Source organism: Callospermophilus lateralis, chromosome 12 (genome assembly GCF_048772815.1).
Source record: "Callospermophilus lateralis isolate mCalLat2 chromosome 12, mCalLat2.hap1, whole genome shotgun sequence".
Taxonomy (NCBI): domain Eukaryota; kingdom Metazoa; phylum Chordata; class Mammalia; order Rodentia; family Sciuridae; genus Callospermophilus; species Callospermophilus lateralis.
This window is the reverse complement of record NC_135316.1, coordinates 87,687,130-87,704,857: the sequence shown is the minus strand read 5'-3', so window position 1 is coordinate 87,704,857 and position 17,728 is coordinate 87,687,130.

Genomic DNA, 17,728 nt, shown 5'->3' with positions numbered 1-17,728 from the left:
TACATCTTTGGGTAATCCATTTTCTAACTATCCTCTTAGAGAAACCTAGAAACCATTTCTATTTCATTATTCCCTTTGGAAAATATTTCCTTCCAGGAATCTGAGACTAGGACTGAATCTGTAAAAGGACTCTTGTAATTCTAAACGTTTAAAAGCCACTTTTTATACTTTATTGAATTCACATGTGCACATTTTTGTTTAGTTTTAGCAAACAACATGGTGTATTTGATATAACATCATTGGCATGGAGTATATAAAGCCCTTTGACAAAGTGTCCATTTGGATCTAAATATTTAACTTCCTTAATCCGAGTAAAACCTGAATTGGAGTAGGATTGTTTTCCACTAAAAAGTCAGAAGCTAGATTCTAGTCATTAATGTGGATGTCTAATGGAAGAATAGATACCCACATCTTCTGGTTTCCAGTTTGTCTCTCTGTCCCAGGTAGAATTCTCTTCCCATCCCAATAACGCTTCAGACTTGAAACTTCCAGAAAAGAAAACTGGTTTGGTGCCATCCGACTGGGAACTTCCAGAAAAGAAATCTGGTTAAGAGCCATGGCTTTTTATTGCCACCTACTGTCCTCTCAGAGAACTGCATGAACATTTTAGACATCTTAGTCCCAAACCCAACTACAGAAAGAGAAAATGTACTGAAATTGAAAATAAGAGTAAAATGGATAAATGAATGATCATTCCCAGATTCTGAGGAATAAGCCTGAAAAATGAGTCACCTAGGGAAACCTCTTTCTTTACCTCTACTTTTTTTGTTTTAATTAGTTACATATGACAGTACAATGATCTTGACATATCATACATTTGAATCAGATGGGATATAATTTCTCATTTTTCTGAGTGTACAGGTTGCAGAATTACATTGGTCATGCAGTCACATATATACCCATAGCAATAATAATGTCTATTTTATTCTTCTGTCCTTCCATTCCCCCTTCCCCTCCGCTCCCCTCCCATCACTTCTCTCTACCCAATCTAATGTGACCCACTTCTTTTTTTCCCTCACATCATCATACCTGTATTCTGCATAACGGTCTTATTTGTTTGTTTGTTTGTTTATTTATTTATGATACCAGGGAGTGAACCCAGGGGCACACAAGCAGTGATCTGCATCTCCAGCCCTTTTAAAATACTTTATTTAGACACAGGGTCTTGCTAAGTTGCTTAAAGCCTCGCTAAATCGCTAAGGCTGTCTTTGAACCCGTGGCTCCTCCTGCCTCAGCCTCCCAAGCTGCTGGGATTACAGGTGTGCGCCACCACACCCAGGCCTCTCTCTATTTTAATATTTCCAAAAAGGAAATCTTATTTATAAAACATCACAATCAATGTCTGATAGTCTGAAATGAAGAGATATTTTTAATGTAATAACAGGATCTACTCAAGTTTTCTTAAACTGAATTAAAAGCAGTGGTTTGATCGCATGTCTGTGGAGAGACGTCAATGTATTTGTTTTTATGAGGCCCATTCCAGGTGTTCCCCATTTGAAAGTCATTGCAAGGTTAGATCAACATTTTGAAAATGCTGGAAGTCTGGAAACAGACAAACATGCCTCCCTAATGTATTGAGATGCTTCTTCTCTTCTAACTTTGGTGGTAATATTTTTTTTTCGTACTTTCACCAGTATCAGGAAAGGGTGGGTTACAGTCAGGGGCTTCCTGAAACTTTTCAGAACAAGAATTCTAATGGGGCAGTGTGCTGAGAGGGGCCCCTTGAGAATCATGTTTTGGAACATACCGACCCCATGTGGTATTATCTTTGCCACATTTTGCGGTTTTGTGTGAAATTTATTTTTAATCTTTAACAAAGCCTGCCCATGTTTATCTGAAATGCTGAAAAAGTTTAATAGTTTTAAACAAAACTTTTTAAAATAATTAAATATACAATGAATGCTGAAACATTAAAGTCAGACAGAATGTTACCTCAACAAGAAAGGGCTTCCTAAAGATCAAAGGATTGCTGTTTGTTTTATTTGCTAAAGACAAATAACAAGTACTTTCACTTTAAGGGATTCAGATGGCTATTGAAAGAGACTAGAAGTTTTTATTGTCCCCACCCCCATCAGGACAAAGGCTTCCTACACTTCATATTCACAGAGCTGGGAAATTTTCCTTTTTGACATTTAGAAGTTGCATTGCAGTGTTTAGGAATATGGAATGCTGAGATTTGATTGAAGATAGCATGTGATTCAAGCCAATGACATTTTTGAGCATGTCATTCAGTCTGATTTAAAATTGAGAGGAGAGAAATACCTTGGGCTTTGCCTTACTTTGAGCATGAGTAGTAGTATATCATCAGAGCAGTACTAAGTGGTGACTACATCCATCATGGACTGCATAGTTCACCCACTCATGATGGACTGGTTTTAATGTCAACTTTGGTAAAGAAGGGAAGAAATAGTTTTTGATTTTTTTTTTTTTTAATAATGAAAGTTCACTTTCCCCCAAGATATTTGCAGTTAGGAGCTGACATGGCAGAATAGGCAAGATTAAAATATATTCTCAATCCAGTTTACAGTGGCCTGTAAGAGATGGATGTGTGGCCCAGCACAGTGATGCACACCTGTAAACCAGCTATTAAGGAGGTTGAGGCAGGAGGATTGCAAGTTCAAGGCCAGCCTGGGCAACTTAGTAAGACGGAATCTCAAAATTAAAAAAATAAAAAGGGTTGGGATGTAGTTCAGTAGTATAGTGCCCCTGAGTTCAAGCCCCAATAACTAATACACACACACACACATACACAAACACACACACACAGATGAATTTGTGTAATGGTAGTCTCTTTCTTTATGGGGCCATTGTAATCAGGCAAAGCCACTTTGGGTGATGTCATATCTGGTCATTTCCATCTGTAGCTCTTGCAGGGACCTATCTAGTCCTGCAAAAATACTATTTAAACAGAGTCAAAAGTTCTTTTTGTTTTTCTTATATGTGTCACCACGACAAAACTTCTAAATGTTTGCTTTTCTTTCTTTAATAAAAGCTTCAATAGATGTTTATTTTACACATAGCTAGATAGTGATTTCTGGATTTTTATCATCTCACTTCTGAATGTCCTATCCAGGCAGTACAGTAAAGCGGCTAAGAGCTTAAACTCTAGAACCAGACAAACTGTCTCATATGCTTTCATGATCTGGCCAAGTCAGTGAAGTTCTTTCTGAATCTTCATTTGCTCATTTTGCAAAATGGCAAATATAAATAGTCCTTCACTTGAGAGGTTGTGGTGAGGATTAAATGAATGCATGCAAGGAGCTTAACACAGGGACTGGCACTTAGAAAGAAACCAGTGTGTAATAACTGTTAGTATGATTCATAAGGATACGCATCCAAGTCTTTACATCAATCACAAAGAAACTAAAAGACATTTAGGTAGTAGCATGGGGAAATAACTTCTCTTTCCAGCTCATTTCCTTTCTGTTATCATCTCATGGAATGCTATGGAAGTTCTTACTAGAATGCACATCTATAGATAGTCTACAGTCTCATGCTGTGAGCAGTGAAAGAAGGAAGAAGGTCATGAAGCAGAGAAAGTGACCTTGAAAAATACAGACCTGACAAAATATTCATGCTGAAGAGGTTTTGTTGAACTTATCATTCTTTAAGACTCTGCATAGGCCTGAATGTAATTGTAGTGTATTATAAACAATGTCCTGGGGCTTTAGGAAATCTTGTGAAAAACAAGAAACCAAAACCAAAAAAAAAAAACCAAACCTCTTGTGATTGGGAGAACAGTGATACAAAAATTTCAAGAACTGGATACTTTCCAAGTCATAGCTTTGGAATGCATCGGATCAGCAAATTACTTTGTTTTTCTTAATTTACTTTAATGAGAAGTAGGTAATATGACAGAGTGGTAAAATGGGCTTAGTGGTTATTTTATTTTAAAACTTACTGCACAGTTTTTTAAAAAAAGTTTCTCATCAAGAACTGAGAAGAAACTATGAAACCAACATTGGGAAAAATAGTTATGTACTTGGTCTACATAATAATCATAATAGCATTAATGATGTTGTAGAACAAATGAAACGCTTTTAAAATAATTTTTCAGTCTTTGGAAACCAAATAATAACCTATATATGGCATCTATTGAGTAGATAAAAAAAATGCTTATGATTGTTCATTGACATTTTATAATTGCATGCTCATGAGGAGAGCAGGGAATTCAGTTCAATGTGTATTAAGAGATGACAGGAGAACATTGTTTTGTTTTGTTTTGTTTTGTTGGGGATCAAACCCAGATCTAGGCAAGTGCTCTACCACTGAGATACACCCTCAGCCCCAATAAAAGAAAGTTTTAAAAGTATTTGTGACAGAGTAGGAGACTACAACTCCAGAGCAAGGATTTGGAAAACAGTACTGGTTTATTTTTGGTGGACAGATTGTGATCAGGCTTCTAAAAGAATTGTTTTGGTTTACAGGAAGACTTGAGTTTAGATCGGGTAAGAGAATATTGTGAATCTTTGACTTTCTGAGTCTGGCTTATTTCACCTAGAATGATGTTCTCCAATTCCATCCATCTACAGCAAATTAAAATTTTCATTTTAATAATTTTTTTTTTACCTATTCAATGTGTTCTCTAAGTAGGTTCTTATTTGGCTTCCAATGGACTGAAAATATGATATTTTGAATTCTATATTCTTTTTATTATTTATGTTTATCTTTTATTCTTATTCACGTATTATAATTATACGGAATAGTGGGATCCACTGGGCCATATTTGCACATGCACATCATGTGCTCAGTCTCCTTCCCCAGTACTTTCCTTTACCCTCCCTCCTTTCTTTTCCTGACCCATTTGCTCTATTCTACTGATCTCCTTCTACTATTACTCTATTATTTTAATTGGTGCTTTACCATTATATGTGGGATTTATTGTAATATATTTATACGTGGACATGCATTGTATGGTATATTTCACTTCCCAGTACTTCCCCACACCATCCCCTACTCCCTCCCCCTTGATCACCTTCCTCCACTCTATTGGTCTCCCTTCTATTTCCATAAGAGCTCCCTGCCTTTTCTTTTAGTTCCTTCTCTCTCTTTAGCTGCCACATATGATAGAAAACATTGAATCCTTGACTTTCAGAGTCTGGCTTATTTCACCTAGCATGATGTTCTCCAGTTCCATCCACCTACCAGCAAATTAAAATTTTCATTCTTCTTTATGGTTGAGTAAAACTCTGCTGTGCATATATACCACTCTTTCTTTATCTGTCGTCTGTTGATGGGCAGCTAGGTTGGTTCCATAACTTGGCTATTGTAAATTGTGCTGCTATAACATTGGTATGCATGTAGCCCTACAGTACTTTGATTTTAGTTCTTTTGAATAAGTATCAAGGACGAGGATAGCTGGGTCATACGGTAGTTCCATTCCTAGTCTTTGGAGGATTCTCCATACTGCTTTCAAGATGGCTATAATTTGCAGTCCTACCAACAATGTATGAATATACTTTTCCCCTCACATCCTTATCAAAATTCATTGTAACTTGTACTCTTGATGATTGCCATTCTAATTAGAGTGAGGTTAAAACTCAGTGTAGTTTTGATTTGCATTTCTCTGATTGTTAAGGATGTTGAAACATGTTTTTCATACATTTGATAGACATTAGCATTTCTTCTTTTGAGAAATGTCTTTAGTTTATTTGCCTGTTTATTGATTGGGTTATTTGATTAATCCATTTGTTTGTTTTATTTTGTTTTTTGATGTTCAGTTTTTTGGGGTTCTTTATATATTCTGGATATTAATCCCCTGTTGGAAGAGAAGCTGTCAAAGATTTTCTCCCATTCTGCAGGCTCTTTATTATTTTTAATTTTGATTTTTTAGTTGTAGTTGGACACAACACCTTTATTTCACTTATTTATCTTCATGTGGTGCTGAGGATCGAACCCAGGGTCTCGCACGTGTGAGGCAAGTGCTCTACTGTTGAGCCACAACCCCAGCCCTGCAGGCTCTTTCTTCACATTGTTTCCTTTGCTGTGCAGAAGCTTTTCAATTTGATCCCATCCTATTTATTGATTTTTTTTTTTTGGTTTTATTTCTTTAACTTTAGGAGTCTTTTAAGGAAGTGAGTGCCTGTGCCAATATGCTAGAGTGTTGACAATATGTTTTCTTCTAACAGTTACAGTGTTTCTGGTTTAATTCCTAGGTCTTTGGTTCACTCTGAGTTGACGTGTGCAGGGTGGGAGACAGAGGAATGTAGACATTCTTCTACTACGAATATCCAGTTATCCTAGCACCATTTGTTTAAAAGGTAAACTTTTCTCCAGTCTATGTTTTTGGCACCTTCCTCAAAGATCAGACGAATGTGTCTATGTGAGTTTGTTAAAATAGACACCTGGACCAATGGAATAAAGTGAAAATATTACTTTACAAAGTACTTTTTTTCTGCCCTGGCATCATTATTATGTAGACTGAGTCTATGATTGTTTTTCCCCATGTCAAGTTTCTTCCGAGATCTTGATGTAAGGGACAAGCTCTGACCTGAGGTGTGGCTGATTCTAAATGTGGGTAGACTGAGTTATGAGATGATCACATCATATCTCTGTTGGAAGGTTCTTCGTAGTCACATCCGGATCAGCCAAGGTATCAGTGAGTAGACAGCTGTAGTGCTAATCCCATAACTCTACCACAAAAATAGAATTTCAGTTTCTTTGAATATGAATGTTATCTAGATCAAACTATATCTGGGTCTTCCCTGACAAGTTACATGATTCAGTGCTTTGTTTCTATGAACTAAAGATAGAAGCTTGGCGTGACTCACTTTTTCATATGCATCTTAGTGTACAAGGAAGTTAGACTGCTTCTGATGTTGCTTTCAGTAAAGGGGGGGGGGTGAAGCAGACATACTCTTTTTTATGGATTTTTTTTGGGGGGTACTGGGGATTGAACTCAGGATCACTTGGCCACTGAGCCACATCCCCAGCCCTATTTTGTATTTTATTTAGAGACAGGGTCTCACTGAGTTGCTAGGTACCTCACTTTTACTGAGGTTAGCTTTGGACTAGCAATCCTCCTGTCTCAGCCTCAGGAGCCACTGGGATTACAGACATGTGACACTGTGCCCAGCTATTATGGATCCTTTTGGGGTCAGCAGTTTTGAAGTGCAGGACTTATTGGGATTGAGCAGAAGAGGCTGATGATGGGATTTACCATCATTTCCTTTGAGTTGAGTTCTCCAGTGGCTGAAGAAAGGAAAACCTTTGTGCTAATACTGAACGCGATTCCTGTGAAAAGTCACCTTTAACTCCATGAAGATCCCCCCTTTTTATGACCAGAGATGTAGTAGAAGTAGAAGGAAATCCAAACACTCCAGCTGCAGTTGTTCTCACCAACAGGGCAAACTACAATCTACATCGCGATGAGATGGCTGCTGGGAGGCTGTGTTGCCTGTTTTAAGACGTGACTACATTAGTTGTTTAAAACGTGTGTGGCATTTTGACCCACCAAGGACTGGAGTACATCAAGTCTGGGGGTGTTGGGTGAACAGAGGAAAGAGGGTGGTCCTTTTACTTAGACATCAGTCATGGGCACTTTGGGAATGTCATTAACACAAGAGCCAGCTCTCAGACCCCATGCCAGACTGCAGGTTTCCAAATCACCTCCTTCTCCCTAAGAATGACTAGTTTGTCTCAGTGAGTACAGACTACAACGTAACAGAATAAGAGTCTCGTATTTCCCATACCTCAGACTGTACCAATGGGTCATAAAACTCCGGTTAAGTCTGACATGGCCACACGATGGTGGAAAGAACATTATCTGATAACTTAATAGGTATTTGATAAATATTTGCTTATTAATTTGTGTTTAATATGTGATGTTTTTTGATGGGTTGAAAGATGGTAAGGAATCATCAGAACCAGGATGTCAGCATTCTACTGCTAATTGGATAGGCAATTTTGGCCTGTCTTCTAGCTTCCCTGGGTTTACAAGAATTATAGTCTTGCAGCCAACAGTTTAAAATCATGCCCACATGATTTTAAACCTCTCTATCCTCACCCTGGTTCATATTCATTTTCTTCTGTTTTTAGGGTTGCTTTCAGTGGAGAACTCTGAGAACTGTTAAGTGATTGCTCCTCTCCTTTTTAGCTCTGTTTATTTTAATTTAAATTTTTTCCTGTCTTTATATAGTATTCTTTCTTTGGGGGATTGTCCCTATGCCCAGAACTTTGGTTATCACCTCTACACAGGAGCCTCAAACCTGTCCATCCAGCTCTAACTTAGAACCTCCTTTGGGTATCTCAAAGGTGCAAACCCACACATCTAAAGTAAAATTCAAGATTATCCCATTCCCGCCCAATCTGGTAGTTTCCCAGTGTTCTGTGTAATAGCAAAAGCCCCAACACCCTTTAAGTTGCACAAAGTAGAGACATCGGAGTGATCCTCTGCATCTTCCTCTAGTCCCTCCAGGCAATCCATCATCCAATCTTGTCATCATTCATTTCTAAAAAGCTCTCAAGTCCATCCTCAAGCTATTCCCAGCCTTTCTTTTCCAGCCTCCTCACCATTCTAAGCCACACCATACTCTGGCCTCTCTCCCTCCAAGACCCTGCACGTACTGACCCTGTGACCAGCAGCCTATCTTTCTGCTCCAGCCACACGGGCCTTGCTCTAGTTTCTTGTAATCGCCAGGCTCCACCTTTGTCTGATGTTACTTCCTCCCTTCTTCACTCAGTTAACTTCTCCTCGTCAGATAAGAGAAGACTTTGGGAGCTCACTGAAGACCATTTCTGACTTTCTGAGGGCCATTTGCTTTTTGTTTTGTGACCTTGCTGCAGTGTCAGTTTTATTCTTTCTTAATTGATTTTTTTTTTTTTTTTTTTTTAATGGCTGTGTGCTCCCTACCTAGGCTGAAACTCCATGTGCACGGGAAACATGTCTGGCAAGCACAGTACCCCCAGAAGCTAGCCTAGTAGACACTTCAATCAGTAAATATTTGGCAAAATAAAAAAATAAATACATGGAAGGGAGACCAGTACATAGAGGACAGGACCCTGAGGGAGAGAGAAGAAGTGAAATTGAAAAAATTATGTTATGTGCATGTGTGAATATGTCACAGTGAACCTCATTATCATGTATAATTATAATATACTAGTAAAAACACAAAAAGAAAAATTACATGAAATTAAGATAAATAAATAGTTGATGAAACCAATGAATAAGGTCATTGTTGACTGTCAAAGGAAGGAGAGCTATTGATAAATGCTGTCAAATAATAAGTAAATATATACGAATCTAAACTGGTGTCTAATTATTAAGCTTTGCTTGGAGTAATTTGGTGGGATGTTATTTTTCAAATGTCAAGTGCAGATCACTTGAATATAGTGTGCAGATTTATGCAGACACAATTCAAATGAGCACTTAGAGCCAAATACTCTGCACTCTTTAACAGAATTGCTGACCTTTTAATGGTTATGTTACCAAGACATTCAAACAAAATAGGAGTTTTTATATATACACATAAACCAGACACTCCACAGCTGTTAACTACTAGAAATAATTATTTTCCTGCACTTGAATGACTTCGTCCAAATAAGATAAATATATTCTCACAGTGTTTGCTTCCTAAAATGAATCTTCTGGAAAATTACTGGCAGGCACAAGAGCACCGACAAGCAAAATAACAAAGAAATGACCCTCATTTCAGTTTGAAGACCCAAGACTTCTGTTTAAATGAGAATAGGAGTTGTACCTAACACCAAGTTTAAAAAGTAATTTCAAGAAATACAGTTTTCCCAATAGCTTTTCAGTTGAAGGGAAAATCATATCATAAAGCTGTCTTCAATCAATGATTTATTTCTTCTTACTATCTTCAGTCAATGATTTATTTCTTCTTACTAGTCATTAATTTAGATATAGACTCAAAGACAAAAATATTTCTCCTGTGTACATGATGCAAAATGATCAGAAGTAATTTGAAAAATATTATTGAGCATTTACTCCTGTACAGTGTTCCAGTGAATGTCACAGGAGAAACAATGGTTTTAAGATTGTTTTTAGATGCAACAGAATGCCTGAGCAAAGAGTATAATTTAAGCCCAAAAAGCATATATTTTTTTCCTCCTGAAGCCTAGAAGTACACAGCATAGTGCTCAGTGAGGTTAAATTGCACAAAACCAGCAATATTTTAATCTGCTTTAAAAAAAAAACAGTATAATGAAGGAAAACACAGAATAACTACCTCATTTAAGACTAGCAGTACAAAAATCCTGAATACAATTTCAGTAAAGAGAATATTTTAGAATAACAAAAGAACATTTTATTATAACCATGTAGGATTATTCCAGGAATTCAGAACTGTTTCAATATTAACAAATTCAATATTAACAAACCTGTCAACATAACTTACTACCCCAGCAAATTATTTGAAAAGAATAATAATTACATAAATGGATGATGAAAGGGCATTTGAAAAAGTAGAGAAAGCATTCCAGATAAAAACTATCTAGCAGCTACAGGTGCATTCTACCATGCTGGAATTCCACTGAAGAATCTGACAGGTAGTGAGGGGAAAGGAAAAAAAAATATAAGGGGGAGAAATGAATTACAGTACAGGGGGTAGAGAGAGAAGAGGGGAGGGGAGGGGGGAGGGGGTATAGTAGAGGATAGGAAAGGCAGCAGAATACAACAGACACTAGTATGGCAATATGTAAATCAATGGATGTGCAACTGATGTGATTCTGCAATCTGTATACGGGGTAAAAATGGGAGTTCATATCCCACTTGAATCAAAGTGTGAAATATGATATATCAAGAACTATGTAATGTTTTGAACAACCAACAATAAAAATTAATAAAAAAAAGAATCTGACAGGTAGATGTATTACTTAGCATAAGCTAACTTTTCTTACAAATAACCTCAAATTTTAGTGGATTCATACAATAAGTTTGTTTTCTTTCACATCAGAGTCCAGTAACAGAACTCTCTTATCCCCGTTCAGAGACCTGACCTCTTTCCATTAGTAACTCTGTCATCTTCTAGGACCTTGATTTCTACATCAAGTCCTTTGCATCTGACAGGCAGAGAAGAGGAGATAGCATAGAAAATCACAAGGGAGGCCCGGGGTTAAGGCCAGAAATGTGACCTATCTTTTCCACTCAAATTCTTCTGATTAAAATTCAGTTAGGATGGGTCTACCTAGTCACATGGACACCTGGAAAATGTAGCTGTGTTCCCAAGAATTAAGGAAAAGGATTGAGTGAGCAGCTAGCTAGTCTCTGCCACAGAAAATAAGTACCTAGAATATCAAAGACATTAACAAAAAGCTGATTAAGTAGATAGTCTCCTAGAGGGAAACACTAAGTATACTTCTACTAAAATCAGGAAAAAGAGACAGCCCTATCACCATTATTTATTCAACATTTTTTTGGAGGTTGCAGCAAGTGTAGTAAGATAAGGAAAGGAAAAAATATAAATCTGAGAAAGAAGAGATTAAATTTTCTTGTTGCTGATAATATGACTAGAGATTTAGAAACCCCAATGTACATTTTTAAAGAGAGCTTCTTACAATTACGAAGTGAATAATGTGGCTGGACACAATATAAATATGACACAGACACATACACTCACCTGTGTGTGTTTAATAAATAATAATGCAAAAGAATAATTTTTTTGTTTCTCTGAAAAGTAAGCTGCATGCTTTCTTAGAAAGTTTCAGTTTATAAAACAGGTTATGAAAAGTGCTATTGGTTTGGACACAGCAATTGTAAAAGAAGAGGGGAAAATTGTAAGGTTCTGTATTTTTGTTTTTCTACATTATTTTTTAAATTTCTGGATCTGTACTAGAGATCCAAATTGGAAACTATTCATGATGCCTTATAAATTTTGCTTATGCAAGAAAGATATCCTGGAACACCCTATCAGTGGACACATATTTAAAGAAAAAGGCCTTGTCCTACATCATATTATGGACAAGTAAACATATTGCACACATATGGGGGACTTTCCTGTGGGGGAACCATGAATCCATCATACTTCAATGTCAGATATGGGTGTGTGCCTTGCTTTGGTTTATCAAGTGTGAGGGGAAGCAATGTATGATACTTCTTGGTAGCAGGTTTATGAACCAACAACTGCTGTGCCTTCAAACCTATTCTCTTTACTATAGGGCTGTCATATGACTGCCAGCAATGGGGCCCAGTGTATGGATGATGGGAGTCAGAGCCAGCTTGGGATGGGCTGTCAGCATGAGCAGGAAATTATTATTGTATGCCATTGGGATGTTTGGGTTTTTGTCACGGTGGCATCATTTACCCAAAGCTAATACACATTCTGACCTTATTGTATCTGTAAGAATGCTTACAGCAATGTCAGAATAGAGGTAAAAATGGAAAAACATAAATTCTACTTGTAAAAGTGATAAGTGTACAGAATACCTAAAGCTAAATTTGACAAGACAGGCTTAAGATATATGAAGAAAGCCATAAAATATTATTGAAGTTTATAAATTGTCATTTCTCCCTAAATCAATATATAATGTAATTCCAATTGTACTCCAAATGTTTTATTTTTAATTTGGTAAAGGCATTTTAAGTTCATGAAGAATAACAGAATTTGCTCACAGTGGGCTAGGGTCGTAACACAATGGTAGAGCGCTTGCCTAGCATGTGTGAGGCACTGGGTTCAATTCTTAGCAACACATATAAATAAATAAAAATAAAGGACAAGTGACAACTAAAACAGTTTTTTTTTTTTAAAAAAGAATTTACTCACAATGTTACTGCCAATATTAAGTGAGATAAAATATGTAATGTACTTAGGACAGAATTTGGCACATATATACACTCAATATGTGTTTGTTAGTTTCATAATTGGGAAAAAAATAGATCTTTAGAATGAAGAGTACTAAATGAATCTATATTAACATGAGATTTTAATTCTATCTGCCTCTTGTGGCTATATGAACTTTAATAAATAATTTAATCAATAATAATTTATAGCAATCATTATTTACTTAGTATTATTGATTAGTTTAATAAATAAGAATATTAATATAGCCATTAAGAGATAAATAAAACTAGATTCCTATCTAATCCATTTTCAAAAATTAAATTTCATGTGGATTAAAGATAAAAATGTGCAAAATAAAGCAATAAATGCTTGGAATAAAATTTAAGAGAATAAACGTACATGTGAGTGATTAGGAAAACATGTTGGTCTGTGATCCAGGCAGAACTTTGCTACTACTTTTGGTCACTGGGCCATGCTTCTGTTTAACTTCAGTACTGCTCCAAAACTTGACCTCGCGGAGGCCACTGAAAACGCTGCCGGGACTACCCTACCCAGACAAGTGACGGCAGCCCTGGCTGAACTCTGGCTAACTACAGCTCTTTGGATCATTGCCTTACATGGATGGATTCTTTGCCTAGTTTCTCACAGCCCCTCCTTCTTCACTTACTCCTACTCCTTGCCCTCTGCTCATCCTTCTTGGGAATGTGTAAAGACCAGGCAGTCATCATATGTACTGGAGTCAACAATTTTTGTGCCTGGGGGCTCAGTTTCACCCAGGTCCCACCACCTGACCTTTCAAACGGAGGCAGAGTTTGCTGAGCCCCACTTATCCTGGACATGACGCAGACAACAAATGAGGAGCAGATGAGTAAGAACGGAGGGAGGCAGGCTAGCTGAAAGGCTATCACAATGTCCCTAATGAAAGATGAGAACCATGAACAGACAATCAGCTCCCAAAAGGTAGTGAAGGGAGGTAATAGTTCATCAAAAAGAGGCACGTGTGAAAACAGGAAGTACAATGTGTACAATTATGCATACATGCAAAGGGGCAGAAGGGTCTATTGTCCCCAGAAACCAGGAAAACAGGACAGCAGAGAAAGTCAGGAAAGGTTTCATAGAGGAAATAACGTTTGGCCTTAAAGGGTGCCATAGAGCACTCCAAAAAAGGGGAAGTTCCTGGACATGACACCATGACATTCACAGAGAATTCCAAGTATTTGGTATAACTGGAGTAAAGAATTTAGGAATGAGGTTAGTAGATCACAGAAAGCCCATTTCCCTTCATAAGAGTCTGTAATTCATCCCACGAGCAGGCAATGAGAAGCTGTGGCAGAGCTTTACAGAGGGAAGTGATGGATTTTATTTTTTTAAAATATTTTTAAATATTTATTTTTTAGTTTTAAGTGGACAATACCTTAATTTTACATTTATGTGCCAAGGATCAAACTCAGGGCCTTGTGCGTGCTAGGCGACTCTACCACTGAGCCACAACCCCAACCCTGGATTTGATTTTTAAAGAACAAAATACCTTTGGCAGCAGCATGGAAGATGGTTTGGAATAAGGCAAGAAACTCTGCTTATGGCTGAGGATCAGCTTATTAATTCCATTAACCATGAAGCTCTTATTTCTCAATAACGCAAGTTTACAGAAGTTGATTGGTTGATTAGTTGGTTATTTATTTATTTATTTATCTAGCAGTGATAGGGATGAATCCAAGGGTGTTCTACCACTGAGCTGCCTATCCGGCCCTTTTAACATTTTAAATTTTGAGACAGGGTTTCACTAAATTGCCCAGGCTGGACTTGAACTTGCGATCGTCCCATGTTAGTCTCCCAAATCATTGGGATTAATGGCGTGTGTCACTGTGCCCAGGAGAAGTATTTTAGAAATAACGTCTTTCTAGATGGTTTACTTAGAATGGTAAACAAGCATGTCTTTTTCCCCCCTAAACTTTATTGTATAAACTTAGTTGTATACTCCAATTTAATAAATGGAGTGAGGCTGAATGGTTCTTGGCGTCAATCCCAGACATTGAATCAGTGAGAAAACAACAAATATGGAACATAGTATCCATCCATAAATCTAATTGTATGGTTAGGGTTATGGAGAATTTTAAGAGTAGTAATTTTCCTGGCAAGATATCAGAAAAGAATACCTCAAAAATTATTCTGTAGCCATTGACGTCCAGTCATCCCAAAAGAATGAAGAAGTTTGAGTAAATAGCCTACATGTAATTCCCTTCCTAACAAAGGAAAGGAAGGGTGCTTTTAAGGCTCCAGAATGACATATTTTAATAGATAAATAACATAGTCATTAAAAAAAAATCCAAGAGACCACTTCCCAACTCACTTAAAAGATGAAGTCAAGTTCTTAGGAAAAAAAAAACATACTGTCACATGGAAAAACATCTGGAAGAATACCCACCAATACATTCACAGTGGTTGTCTCTGGGGAGTGAATGACAAGTACTCTCTATCCTCTTCTTTTTTGCTTTTTGTTGTTGTCATCTACGATGAGCATGCATTGCTTTTAGGAAGGAGAACAAAGAGGTCGAAGAGACCAACTGTACAATCAGAATGTCAGGGCTATCTTTTTCAGTTTTCTGACTCTTTCAGTTTCTGGCTCTTTGTGAGATTACTGTAAACTCGTTCAGGTGTACTTTTGAGGTTACCTTTTAGTGTGTTTTGAATATGGGCAAAAATTCTCTCCTCAAGTCTTTGATCAATCTTCAGGGAGTAAATTTTTGGAATTTTCAAAACTATAAAAACTTCTACTCTAAAGTATTCATGCGAATGGACAGGGATACTGACATGAGTATTCAAAAACCAGAGGGACATGAGAAGTCACATATACATACCTATTAGGCTTTGTAAGGTACTGCACATGATGCTTTTGGGAGACTAACTTTCTGAGTTGAATTATTTGGGGCTAATATTAAAATGATTATAAGCCCCTACATTTCAGTTGGCAAACAAAGGGAGAAACTATGGTAAAATAAACAGGTCTATAATTTAAAATTCATTGCATATAATCTATGAACTGTGTCCTCTAATGAAGACTATAGTGAAAATATAAACCACTCTCTTTAAGTACAGACAAACTTGAAATTGGACTACACAAAAGCATGGAAAACAGAATGCTAAACTTGACTGGGTGTAATGCAGTGCAGATGTGAAATAATAAAACAAAACACCTGGACTCAAAGTAGTCTACTCTGGTACTTATGTCTCAAAACCAGCTTTTTGTAATCAGAGGACACTCTTCTAAAAGCAGCTTCATCTAAAATCGTATTCAGCAAAGAATTTCAGAAGAAATATGAAACACTCATCCCTTAGGGTTAAGGAAAAGGGCCTGTCAAATAAACTTGATGTAACACATAGGGAGGGACTTGAAAAGAAAGATGTGTGAATATGATAGATATTAAATTAAGCACATTGAACCTTTCCCAACACTGCAAGAATTTAGGTTGTTTAAAGAAGATTTGGATACATTATTTATAATTTACAGATTCTTTTCAGGTTCACCGAAGCAGTAACTATCTTATTGGTTAAGATTTGGGGCTGGGGATATAGCTCAGTTGGTAGAATGCTTGCCTTGCATGCACAAGGCCCTGGGTTAAATCCTCAGCACCACAAGAAAAGAAAGATTTGTACCACACTGTTCACATAAACTCCTTTCCTCAACCTTGTAGGGGAGCATGATTTCTGAAACTTAACACCACCATGCAACATTCTAATTATTAGGTGCCTGCCTTGGAGAGAAAAGTTTTACACTAATCATCTCCCTTTCCCATCTCTTTCCCACAATGGAGTTCTCATGCTTCTTATATCCTAAACTCTGAAGGAATGCCATCACCAGTCCCTGCTGCCAATCCCTCTTCAAAATCCCATTCTGCTTCCAAAGCCCAAAGGAATCCATCCAGCTGAGAAAACTGTCCTCCAAGCCTGGGAGGGTAAAAGACCAAGCAGACTTGGAGAGAAGTAGTTGTCAGCAAGAAGCAGGAAAGGTCAGGCTCACTTATGCTTTAATACGGTTCATTCCATCACTTATACGTCTGTGCTTGTTGATACCAGTGTATGTTACAATTATGGACTTTGTGGTGGGATGCCATCTCTTAAGTCTAGATCCATGGGAAGGAGATACCATTGGAATCAGGCAAAGAGTCAAGGCCTCAGCTTGTAGTGCCAAGCTTGAGGGTCAGTATCCAGGTTCAATAAACACTTGTTAAGTGCTTCCTAATGTTTATATATGATAGTGTTAAGGTATAGTCCTGACTTCAAGAGTTATGGGAGTGAAGAGAGTGATATGGAAATAGGTCAGTGTGACCAAATGTTAAAGGTGATGGTGTGTAGGGTTCATGGGGCATAAAGGAACCTTGACTTCTATGCCACCAACTCCTCTGCTACTGTTATCTGCCCTGCCTCTGAACCCACTATTCATTTCTATCTTTCACTTCACTAGTTCCTTCCATTAGATTTCTCTTTTATTTTATTTTATTTTTTACTTTGCACAAGTTCTTTTTTTCGACTTTTGGCCCTAACTGAAATCTGGCTTTCTCATAAATGATGCCACTTTCCTCAAAAGTTGATCCAGTGATGTTTTCTCTTCTTCCTAATTTTCCTCACTCCCAGGGCAAGAAAAGGGCCCACCCAAGCTCTTGTTCCTCAGTATTACTGCTTTCTCATTAATTATGCAACCACTACTTCCTCCAAAGTGGATGCTTTTACCACCCTTTCTCAACTTTGGAGGGGATGAGGAGTCAACCCGAGCCATGGAAATTTTTCAATCTAGAGTGCTTTTACCTCTCTTTATAACCATCCTCAGCTGCATTGATTCTCCTGCTTGTGTTTCATTACCAGTCTTCACTCTGTAAGGGAGCTTCTATTTTCCAGAACACGCCTTCAAGAAAAATCTTGTGCCAAAGGAGTGGATATTTAAAGCTAGACAGATCATTCTCCACCCTCAAGGAGCCTGCAGTCCAGAGAAATAA